Source organism: Arvicola amphibius, chromosome 6 (genome assembly GCF_903992535.2).
Source record: "Arvicola amphibius chromosome 6, mArvAmp1.2, whole genome shotgun sequence".
Lineage (NCBI taxonomy): Eukaryota > Metazoa > Chordata > Mammalia > Rodentia > Cricetidae > Arvicola > Arvicola amphibius.
In genome coordinates, this window is record NC_052052.2 from 135,644,270 (window position 1) to 135,656,057 (window position 11,788).

Sequence of the window (11,788 nt, forward strand, 5' to 3'; positions counted from 1 at the left end):
GTGTGTGGTTTTCCTAAGACCTCTCTGAGATGGTGCAGTAGGGAATGCTACAATGACTTCTGGACCCATCAGCACGACTTCTGATGGTCCCATCAAAAGGAGCCAGGAAAATGGAACAAGGAACAAACTGCGGAAGCTATAACCTGGCCCACGAGGCCCTCTGTCCTCAGGTTCTTCACCCCTGAGATGGGCAGCATGGCCAGTGTCCCTGGCCTACTTTCCTAACTTGAGATACATAGGCTGGTACATTTGGTATTGTTGCTCAAAGTGGACATTTCTTCCCATTGCGACTTTCAACATTCACTGAACACATACTAGGGGACAGACAGGGAACAATCATACATTCTAAATGGCTTGATCTGATTGCGACAAATGGGTAGAAGGCAGAAAAGAATTGCTTTGTAAGGTTGGGAAATCACTACAGTAGGTGGTTTTAATTGGACCTCAAAGACTGACTAGGAAACAGTGGGCATAGCAAGTCTTTCTCTGCCCCACCAGTCAGCTCCCAACAACCACATGAAGACTTATTACAAAAACTTGGCCTATGGCTTAGGCTTGTCTCTAGCTCTTATACCTTAAATTAACCTGTTTCTCTTAATTTATGTGCTGCCACATGGCTCATGTCTTATTACCTCATCTCCTCCACATCATGAGTCCCCATGTCTCCTTGCAACTCCGCCCTTTTCCTTCTGAGCATCCTCTGTGCCTGGAAATCCTGCCTAGCTATTGGCCATTAAGCTCTTTATTAAGCCAATCAGAGTGACACATCTTCATAGTTTACAAAAGGATTGGTCTACAACAAATGAGGAAGGAATTTCGGAAGGAAGAGTCTGGGAGGAGGGACTCTCTTAGGCAACTCATTATAAAGGAAAACATTTAATAGTGTTGGCTTACAGTTTTAGAGGTTTAGTTCATGATCATCATGGCAGGAAGCAAGGCAGCATCATGCAGGCAGACATGGTGCTGGAGAAGGAGCTGAGAGCTCTTACATCTTGATGCATAGGCAACAGGTAGCAGTCTGTCTCACTGGGCGTGGCTTGGGCATAAATGAAACCTCAAAGTCTGCCACCACAGTGATACAGTTCCTCCAACAAGAACACACCTATTCAAACAAAGCCACACCTCCTAATGGCGCCACTCTCCTGGGGGGGCCATTTTCTTGTAAACCACTGCTGGGACATTCTGGACCTTCCAGACTGGACCTCCGTCCAGATCACAACCCTCTGTTTACAGGGAACTAACTGGTGGAGCAGGTGGGGAGGGGCCCAGATGGCTGTGAAGAGAAATCACTCCCAGTGTGCTGGAAAGAGAACATGAACCAGAAGCACAGGGACACCCCAACTGCTCGCAAAGAAAGAAAAGGCCATTCATGGCTGGCAGGTGTGTGACATTTGTAACCCGGAGGTTTGTGCACAGGGGGCACCCAACGCATTCCTACTTGGCCATCAAAGGAAAATGAACAGAGCCAAGAAATTCTACAAGTCTTAACGAATACGCACAGACCTTGGTTATCAGGATGATAAAGATTTATTCTTTGCATTTAGTTCTGAGGTTAAAGAAGAATGAATTCCGGATCACTGTTGCGCGAACAGTGGTAGGTCTTACTGTTCCGAGAAACTGCTCCACCATGCAGAGAGTAGGTGCTGAATGAAGAAGGATAAGGCAGAGTTCAGTTGCAGGGCTTTCACCCAGAAACCAAGCCCTGGTGAAGACCTTGGTCAGATCAGAATGTAACCGAAGCTCAGTAATACATTATAATGACTATAAATTATTAATATGATTGAATTGTTAGAGTGAACTCAATGTTCACTAGAGTGTTTTAAAATCAAAACAATCTATTGGGCTGGAAAGGTGGCTTAGCAGTTAGGAGCACTTACAGTGCAGGTCTCACGGCTGGAGTTTGGGAAGACAGGATTATTGCACCTTGAAAGCTGCCAGCCTAGCTAAAAGCTGCTAGCTCCAGATTCAGTGAGAGACTCTGCCTCAAAGGAAGAAGGCAAGGAGTACACAGAAGGACCCCAAGCCCTCCTCTGGTCTCCACACCGGTACACAGCATACCCCATGCATACACCTGCTACCCAAACTTACAAACACAATAAATTTGAGTCATACAGGATTAAGTTGGTTAAATATTGCAAAATACGGTAGGAATGACTTGGCTCTGAGTATGTATGTACTTAATCTGGCAACTAGTCTTCTGGCTTTTTGGTAAGTTTATTCAATGTCAAGATATTAATGAATAGAAATACCCACAAGACCTACTGTATGGTCAGGAACATGGTCTGGATTTATCACTTCACTGATCAATTATTGAGGAGAAAACAGGAGTAGTAGAAACTTTGATCTTAAGGAGATGAGGGAGTCTGAGCAATAGAGCCATCTACAACAAAGCCCCAGCCCCTGGTCCTGAGGCTCAGGGAACATTATGAAAGAAGGACAAAAAGATTGTAAGAGCCAGAGGACCAAGACTTCTGTGAGGCAGTGTCTTCCGGACATGGCAGGGGTGCTGCTCCCACAAACTCTCAACAAGACTGCCTGTACAAGGCCATACCACTTGACACACCAACATGGACGGGAATATTTCACAAGGCCCTATCCCTAGAAGAAAAGCTACTAGCCGTGAATGTCTGCAGAGAGAGGAAGACTTCATTTTCTTCATGGGCAAGCCCCAGTAGGTTTCCATTCTGAGTGGGAAGTCCTAAACACATGTACATATGGGACACTAACTAGACTCAGTAGGTCATATATATGAGAGCATGCGCTTAGGTGTGTATAACAATAATAATTATAGAAGAGGTCATTAATTCGAGAGCACTTCTTATGCAAACATGAGGACCTTGATATCTAGCACACACACTTTTAAAAAGTCAGGTGATCCCAGCACTTGTGAGGCAAGGGCAAGCAGATCTCTGTGAGTTCAAGACCAGCCCCGGCTACATAGTGAGTTCCAGGACAGCTGAGGTTATGTAGAGAGACATTGTCTCAGCAAAACAAACAAACAAGAGAGGTGTAACCTTGTGTGACCTATAACACTGGAACTAAGAGGAAGGAAGAGATAGGAGGATCACTGGGCCTTGGTGGGCTCCTGCTTGGTTGAAAACCACAGCCACGCTCAGGTCAATGAGAGACCCTGTTTACAGGGAATAATGTGAGGAGTGGTAAAAAAGGGCACCTGATGTCACCTCCTGGTCACCACATGCCCTTGACTGGATGCCTGCACACATACCGGTATTTACCACGCACAAGCTGTGAGCACGAATGCACACACCACACATGCACACACAAAAAAATTTCCATTATAGTACCTTCCTATTTCTACAACCAACACCCCTCAAAACTGAGCTCCCAGCTCCTCACAGATGCCTCTCTGTCACAGAGTTCTCAAGATGACGCCACAGAGTTAGTCTATCATTTAGTCACAGAATTAGAAACGGAATCTTAAAGGAACAGCTAATGTGTACATTTTTATAACATTTGACATATATTGGCAAGGAGCGTTCTTGCTCCCACTGGAATCTTGGGCTCACAGCAGCTCTCCTGGAGTTAGTGCTAGCCTCCCTTCATCTTCCCTGAGCCTCTGATGGCACAGGGAATTGCAGTCCAAGGATCTTGCATTTCTTTGTGAGTCTGTTGAAGTATTTTTAAGCCATTGATAAGTTTTTTTGTGATCCTTCTGTTCATGTCCTTTGTTCAGACTTTCGTGTTTTAGGTTTTTTGCTTTGTTCTTTTCCCTAAAGTAAGTGAGTGAGTGACTCAGTAAGTCATATTGAGGCAGAGTCTCCCCAGCCTGTCCTGAAACCCACAATCCTCCTGCCTCAGCTAGGATTACAAACCTGCACCACTGAACCAAGCTCATTTTTTTTCTGTGACAAACAGTCATCCTAATAATATATTAATAGTTGATCATCGGCAGCATGGGGTTTGGGAAAGTTGTCAAGAACAAGGCCGACTTCAAGAGGCACCAAGTGAGATTCAGAAGGCGGCGAGAAGGTAAAACTGACTACTATGCTCGGAAGCGATTAGTGATCCAAGACAAAAATAAGTACAACACACCCAAATACAGGATGACAGTTTGTGTAACTAACAGAGACGTCATCTGCCAGATTGCCTATGCCCGTATAGAGGGGGATATGATATGATAGTCTGTGCCGCGTATGCACACGTAACTGCCGAAATACGGTGTGAAAGTTGGCCTGACAAACTATGCTGCCGCCTATTGTACTGGCCTGCTGCTGGCCCGCAGGCTTCTCAGTAGGTTTGGTATGGACAAGATCTATGAAGGCCAAGTGGAGGTGACTGGAGGTGAATACAATGTGGAAGGCGTCGATGGTCAGCCTGGGGCCTTCACTTGCTATTTGGATGCTGGTCTTGCTCGAACTACAACTGGCAATGAAGTTTTCAGGGCCTTGAAGGGAGCTGTGGATGGAGGCTTGTCTATTCCTCATAGTACCAAACGATTGATTCCCTGGTTATGATTCTGAGAGCAAGGAGTTCAACACAGAGGTACATCGTAAGCACATCATGGGTCAGAATGTTGCAGACTAATGGAGGAAGATGAAGATGCTTACAAGAAACAGTTCTCTTAGTACATAAAGAACAATGTTACTCCAGACATGATGGAGGAGATGTATAAGAAAGCCCATGCTGCTATACGAGAGAATCCAGTCTACAAAAAGAAGCCCAAGAGAGAAGTGAAGAAGAAGAGGTGGAACTGTCCCAAAATGTCTCTTACCCAGAAGAAAGATCGGGTTGCTCAAAGGAAGGCAAGCTTCCTCAGAGCTCAGGAGCGGGCTGCTGACAGTTAAAGCAGTTTTCTAGGAAGAGTTTTTCATAAAGATAATAAACTTATTGACCAAGCCAAAAAAAAAAAATAGTTGATCATCGATTCCTTAGCATTACAGGCATTTGCTGGTCACCATGGTGCTGCATCCTTGCTTGCTCCAGGGACCTGGCATGATGGGGAGGTGAGAGAGTGTAAAAAATCCAGGCACAGGGACACATAGAAAAGCTGGGATCGGTTGGGCCTGGCTCTCTGATGGAGGGGCTGCAACACCCCAGAGGCACACTGTATTTATTATATACAGTCGAGCAGGAGGTAGAGTTATTGCATACAAACAAGGAGGCAGTGTTACTATATATCTCTGAACAGGGAGACAGGGATAGCTAATCTCAGTAGAAGCACTGTCTGTAGGAGGGCAGTCTGCGGGCCACATAAGCGCATGGGAGTGTGGGGAAGCCATGGTGGATATTTTTATACAAATGGTCAACATTCACACTTGGACCAGAGGAGAGCTTTGCCATCCCTCTGAGCCTCACAGGTGGAACGGGGCGGGTGGCTTTGCTAGTTTCCCATAGGTCCGAGATTTTGGTACTGGTATGGCCATGCCCTTGTCAAAAAGCACACATTCACCCAGGACTTCACTTGCTCAGGGCTTCCTCCAACCCCTATGCCACAGTGTATTAGATGCAGTCATCTAAGCACCGGTAGATTCAGGAGAAATGACTCTTCTTTCCATGAAGTTCACATCTCAGTTGTGTTTCAGAGATCTGATGTTGCTACAGTATCAAAACAGTGTGCCTGATTTTTAATAGCACTGCTCACATGGTAGCCCACGCAGTGAGCTCTGAGATTAGGGCTCAGCTATATCTCAGGCACAGCAGTGGGTCAGTCCGCGCTCACCCCAACACACACACATGCACATACACACACTTTACACACACATGCATGCACACACATGCACACATGCACATGCACACGCATGCGCATATGTACACACATGCACTTACACACACATGCACACGCATGCACGCATGTACACACTCATGCATGCACACACAAACACACACTTACACACTCATGCATGCACACACAAACACACACACATGCATGCACACACATGCACACATGTACACACATATGCGCGCACGCGCACACATACACACACACACACACGCACGCACACACGCACACCATTCACCATCACCATTCTTTTCATTAGCCTTTACCCAGGAACCAGCTTGGTGCTGCTATCCTGTCTTGGTTGGGTTTTATGTCAACTTGACACAAGCTAGAGTCATTGGAGAAGGAACCACAACTGAGAAAAGGCCTCCATAAGATTGGCCCTTAGGTGAGTCTGTAGAGTATCATCTTGGTTAATAATCGATGTGGGCAGCAAATGGTCCTGGGGTGTCTTAGAAAGCAGGCTGAACAACCCAGCATTCTTCCATGGTAGCTGCTTGAGTTCCTGCCTTGAGTTCTGCCTTGGCTTCCTTCAATAGACTGTATGTAACTCAGGATACATAAGCCAAGTAAACCCCTTTCTTCCCAAGTTGCTTTTGGGCAGGGTTTTATCACAGCAATAGAAATATAAGGCACACCCGCTTCAAAACCCTGCACAGATCAGTTCCTAACCTTCAGCTACACTGAGAAAAGATTTCGCCTGAAGCTCCCACACACCCTCCTCGACTGAAGCCAACCCCTAACAACATCAGCTCTCAAAAGTCTAGCTAAGCCTTGGAATTAGTCAGAGCAGGGAAGAATTTATTCTTTAGTGTTTTGGCATAAACAAAAAAGCAAATCAGGAATTGGTTGTCTTCCAAGATAGCCGAGGAGCAGGTCCTGACCAAAATAGGCCCCTGAGCCCAGCCACATCCAAGCTCCCCAAAGAATCCCAAGCCTTCTTGTGCAGGACGTGCAAGCTCTGAGCCCCTTGGCAAAGGCATCCTTTGACATAGACCTAATACTCTTCTTGTTCCAGAATCCCTGAGCCTGCCTCAGACACACTAACCTGGATATGTGCACACATGTATGTATCTGTATGCGATGTGAACATGTGTGCTTGTGTGCGATGTGAACATGTGTGCTTGTGTGCGATGTGAACATGTGTGCTTGTGTGCATGTGGTCTGACATGCTTCTGTTTTGTCTCCACCCATGCTTTGGGGTCATTAGTCATCTGTATCTTTTACAGGGCACAGGAGGGCCCCTCTCATCCCTACTGCCTGTGCCCATCATCCCTCTGGTGCTACCCCCTCCAGCTCCATCTTCCCCATCACCTCGTTTCAGGTGTACCCCCACCCCTCCTTGTTCTCTTCACTGTGAGTCCATTTTCCATGATGCAGACCCCTTACCCACCCCCTTCAGCCTCCACAATCTGCCTTCAGTGGTTTTTTTTCCCTCCCATCATCCAATGGCAGTTATGGTCTTCTCTTTGAACAGAAGTACTTCTTGTGAGTCATTCATTACCTGGCCCTCTCCGATGCCGTCCACGAAAATGACACCTACCAAAGTGTCTTACATCACTCCCTGCTTGGCTGCAGGAAGACCTCACCCAAGTGTAGCCCAGACCCATTCTATCACATCACTACCTTTCCAAGGACCATCTCCCCACAGGGGCATCTGCCCTCTAAAAGCCCCCAAGCTTCTGTCCCTTTAGTTACTCAGCCATTTTACATGTCAGTTGGCCCTTTCACCCACTCCTGGCTATACCACTACCACTCCAAGCCAGTGCCATTATCTGACCTTTGCCGAACCCTGTGTCCCTGGATTCGGAGTCTGTACAGATAGATCCCGTCAGTGCCCTCATTTACACCAGCATCCAACGCAGCCATCAATGCTCATACAAAACTTTCATACTACAAATGTCTGTCATTCCCTCGTCTACCATGTTGTCTCCTACCCTTCTCGTTCTCCGAGAACCTACCCCTGGAGATGAACCAGAGATGGGAAGCTCACCCCCTGGCCACATGTGCTGGTTCCAGGTAATTAGAACTCTCTATGGGCACCCATTTTAAGATTTCCTAGAAGATGGCCAGCAAGATGGGTGATCAGGAAGAGGGGCGTGCTGCCGGGTCTGAAGACCCAAGTTTGAGTTCCGGCACCCACCTGGTGGAACAAGAGAACAAATTCCTGCAAGTTGTCCTCTGACCTCTACATTTGTCCAGTGGCATACTATACCTCTCTCTCTCTCTCTCTCTCTCTCTCTCTCTCTCTCTCTCTCTCTCTCTCTCACACACACACACACACACACACACACACACACACTTTTAAAAGAACTTCTGAAAGAACCCAGAATTAGAGGCCTTGCTGAGAATATTAAAGGCCTTCCCAGGAACAGCAGGTCCATCACTGGAGAACACTGGGTATCCTACTGGGGAGTATCCCAAGACTGTGTTGAGGTGGAGGGTTCCTGGGCACCATGGCCCTAATCCGCACACAGGCCCTGGTGATGATAGGTGAGAGGCAAAGAAGCAGACTACCAAGAGAGAGGAATGAGTTTGGCAAAGCCATGAGGTGAGAGAGCCGGGTCAGAGAGTACGGAGCTCCTGGAGAGGCCTCCGGTTCCCATGACGTCAGCCTCACCTTCCTTCGGTGTTTCCTGCGAGTCCCCCGACAGGACACCGTCAACAAATCCCCCTTCAGCTCAGGCTAAGGAGGTTTTTGTTTCTTTCCACCAACCCATTCATTCTCGACTGAGAATACCTTTCAACACAGCTGCCACATTGTCCCCGCCACCCACTTTTCCATTCTTTTCTTCTGCTGGAATCTGTTTGCCCGTGACTATTGATACAGTCACACAGCACACAGAGCCTTGTTCTTCCCTTGAACAAATGCTGCCTGGCGTCGTCCCAAAGACAACAAGCGGCAACTCATGACTTAATCACACAACAGGTGAGCCGCGCCGTGCCAACACTTACCCCAACTTGTCTCAAACCCACTGGAATTCCTTGCCTGCTAGAGTTCCCCAGCAACAATCCTGACTGCACGGATTCATTGGTGGGATAGCCAGAAGTGTGTAGCACCTGTGGCCCCCAGCAGCAGGAGGCATTCCAGCTGTGAGGGCGGGGCCCCAAGTAGGAGGAAGCATGCACAGAATTTACCCCAAGGAGGACTCTTCATCACAGACCACTTAGACCTTCAGCAACAAGATTAATGGTTCCCATGGCAACCGGCAATCCCAACAGCCTTCAGAAGAGTAGAGCGGTCTTAAAACTCCCCTGAACAAGGGTTATCCACCCTCTGAAATAAGCTCCCTTCTGCCCCAAGCCAGTCTCTTTCCCTTTTGCTTTGGTGGAAAGGGAACGTCTTCCACACTTTAGGATGACTTTGTCTGTAAGAAACCATCAATGGTTCTGAACTACACTACTGTGTGGAATATAGGAAGTTACAACCACTAGTCTAGAATTGTCTCTACAGTGCTGCTGTTTGGGACTATGGACCATTATTTCATTCCTTTTGTTCCTTTTCTCTTTCTCTTTCCCTCCACTCGAGTCCCATTTCCCCTTTGTCTCTCCCTGTCTCTTTCTCTCCCTCCCTTCCTCCCTCTTTCCGTCTCCCTTCTCTTCTCTGTCTTCTTCCTTACCCAATACTCATTTCCAGCCCTCACTCCTCACCGTCAGCTTGGTGTCACAGAGCCCCTGAGTCCTTGGGAACACTTCCAGTGTTGAGTACTCAGTTCTAACAAATGGCAGGTACGTTTTCCCTTTTAGACAAGGTTCACGGTTTTGACAGGCTCTGCCATGCCCTGTCCTTCCTTGAAGTTTGCTCTTTCAAGGGCCACTGTTTGCAGTGGAGACGGGCACTTCACATTAGAAAGACCAAAAGTGTGTTCTTTTGGTTCGCTTCATTTTTTTTAATGTTAAATTTTCACCTTTAACTGATTTGTTAAAACATAAAACTGTGCACACTTATAAGGTGCCATTGATGTTTGATACATACGTACACTTTGTAATGTTTAAACTGGGATATAAGCATATCTAGATCCTCAAACATCATTCTCTCTGTCTCCCTTCTTTTTTCTCTTTTGTGATGCTGGAGATCAAACTCACTTCTTGTACTTGCAAAGCCAGCCCTTCCAACAGTGCCACACTGGGAACCAAGACTTTAATCATGAGCCTCTAAGGTCAGTTCAGATACAGCTATTGCAATGGTGTGTGTGTTCCTACTCTTTAAATGAGCCCAACAATTATTTCTTCATTTAGCTTTTAATATCCCAAGGCTTCTTAGGAATGTGCCTGTAATCTTACTGCTAAACCAGTCAACAAAGAAATCTATTAGCCAGATGACTTTCTGATTAAGCAAGCTTCAGACGTACTGTAGGCCCAGAGACTGGGTTAAAAGTCAGGATATACTTTACAGTCTGTCAGGGCTGAACTGCTGAGTGGAAATATTCCCTGCAGGGGTAGTACCTTATGTTCTAATTCTCTGTGTCTCATGTTGCCACCTGCCCTCCTCTTCAGTGCAAAACACCATGACCTACCCACCAGAGGACCTTTGCCAGATGGTTGACAGTTACTCTCAAGCTAGTCCTGGTATATACACCTATATCCTTTGGTACAAAAAACAACTAATTCAGAGCCCAGAGAAATGGCTCAGCAGTTAAGAACACTTGCTGTCTTTGCAGAGGATACTGGTTGCATTCCCAGCACCCATATTAGGTGGCTCACAATCACCTGAAAGTTTAGCTGTAGGAGATCCAAAGCCCTCTTCTGGCCTCTGTGGGCACTACTCACATGTGGCGCACATACAGGCAAACAGATGCACATGTATGCACACACAGAAATAAATATTTTTAAACTTTTACTTAAAAAAAGAAAGATATCTTATTCATTGACAAGGAAAGAAAATTCAAGTGTATCGTTAACTAAAACATGACTTTTATGAAAGGTACCCCAGGGGGTGGATTCAGGAAGGCAGTTGGGATGGCAAAGATGGATCAGGAGGGAAAGGACATTGTGACAATTCAGAGTGAGAACAGCCTGGACCAGGTGGAGCAGAAACACATAGCAGGCAAATTCTGATTAGATGGATTAGAAATCATTGAGATTTTCACACAGGTTAGCTGGAAATCCTACCAAGATTCAAGTCTACTTCTCTTTCACATGCTTGGGACTAGACGTTGCTGATCATACCAAGAGTGAGAAGCAAATCGATTGTATCAAGATAAGCTTGGTTGTAAATGTAACGAATAGCACCCACTGCCTTTATAGATTAAATAGCAAGTGTGTTTGCCTCTCCCTTTCTGCCCAGCACTGGTCGGTTCCTCACAGTCATTGAGGAGCCCAGACTGAGTGAGCCGACCTCATTGCACACATGACATGTCTCCAATCATAACAACAGAGGGAAGGAGAGGTACTTGGTATAACACTGAATGGTCTCGTCAGTTAGCTTGGCCAGCATGAGTCAAGCCCCCAGATGACATTCACATGATGAAATCCAATCTCAGGGCTGAAGAACTCGGGGTTCCATTATGGAAATGCACCCAGGAAGGCTCAGGAGTTCAAGGTCATCCTCCTCTGCAGAGTGAGTTTGAGATCAGTCTGGAATACAGGAGATCTTTTCTCAAAAAACCAAAAGGGAGTCAGGGAGATGGTTTGGATGTCTGGTGGTTTGAATGAGAATGGCTCCCATCGGTTCATATATTTGAATGGTTAGTCATCAGGGAGTGGCATTATTTGACAGGTAGAAGATGTGACCTTATTGGAGAAGTGTGTCACTGGGATCAGCTTTGAGTTTTCAAAATCTCATACCGGGCTCTCTCTCTCTCTCTCTCTCTCTCTCTCTCTCTCTCTCTCTCTCTCTCTCTCTCTCTGCCTGTGGATCAGGATGCAGCTCATAGGAACCTCCCAGGGCCTTGCAAGCTGACATGCTCCCACCATGCTCCCTGCTGTGATGACCTGATTAAATGTTTTCTTTTTTAAGACTTGCGTTGGTCATGGGGCCTCTTCACAGCAGTAGAATAGTGACCAAGATGGCAGGTAAAAGCACTGGCCTTGCCTTAGCAGCCTTTT

The 11,788-nt window shown here is 46.6% G+C and overlaps 1 pseudogene; it reads left to right on the plus strand.

Moving 5' to 3' along the window:
- Positions 1–3,914: 3,914 nt before the first annotated feature.
- On the plus strand, positions 3,915–4,805 carry LOC119817996 (annotated as a pseudogene).
- Positions 4,806–11,788: the final 6,983 nt, after the last annotated feature.